We start from the raw sequence: 362 nt of genomic DNA, 5'->3' as shown, positions 1-362 counted from the left end.
AAAAAAAATGAAACAATTCAAGATATTTTGTTATTTTTTGCTTGACTGAATCTCCAGTGTTTCTGAGTGTACCTGAAAGTGTGGCTCTTTGAGGATGCAGGCGAGCTCATGTGCCGCCTGACTGTCAGGTGTGAGGGTGGTGAGGTCTCTCAGGATGTCCTGCACTAACTCCATATTATTGTCCCTCACCGCCTCCAGCTTTGGCTCTTCATAGTGCTCACGAGACTGCACGCACAGAACCACACAAAACATTAAACGTTTAATATGAAAAATAAAATGTGAGTTTTAAACATGAGGGTGAGTAGATGATGTCAGAATTTTAAGCACATGACCTGTGAAGGTGTGTGTGTGTGTGTGTGTGT

At 42.5% G+C, this 362-nt stretch overlaps 1 pseudogene; it reads right to left on the bottom strand.

The window, feature by feature from the left end:
* Positions 1-72: 72 nt before the first annotated feature.
* Positions 73-362, bottom strand: part of LOC107577663 (MAGUK p55 subfamily member 2 pseudogene) — a 3363-nt pseudogene continuing 3073 nt past the window's right edge.

The sequence above is a fragment of the Sinocyclocheilus grahami genome, unplaced genomic scaffold (assembly GCF_001515645.1).
Source record: "Sinocyclocheilus grahami isolate Dianchi unplaced genomic scaffold, SAMN03320097.WGS_v1.1 scaffold6788.1, whole genome shotgun sequence".
Taxonomy (NCBI): Eukaryota; Metazoa; Chordata; class Actinopteri; order Cypriniformes; family Cyprinidae; genus Sinocyclocheilus; species Sinocyclocheilus grahami.
Note: the sequence above shows the minus strand (reverse complement) of the source record. Positions and strands in the feature narration are given on the sequence as shown.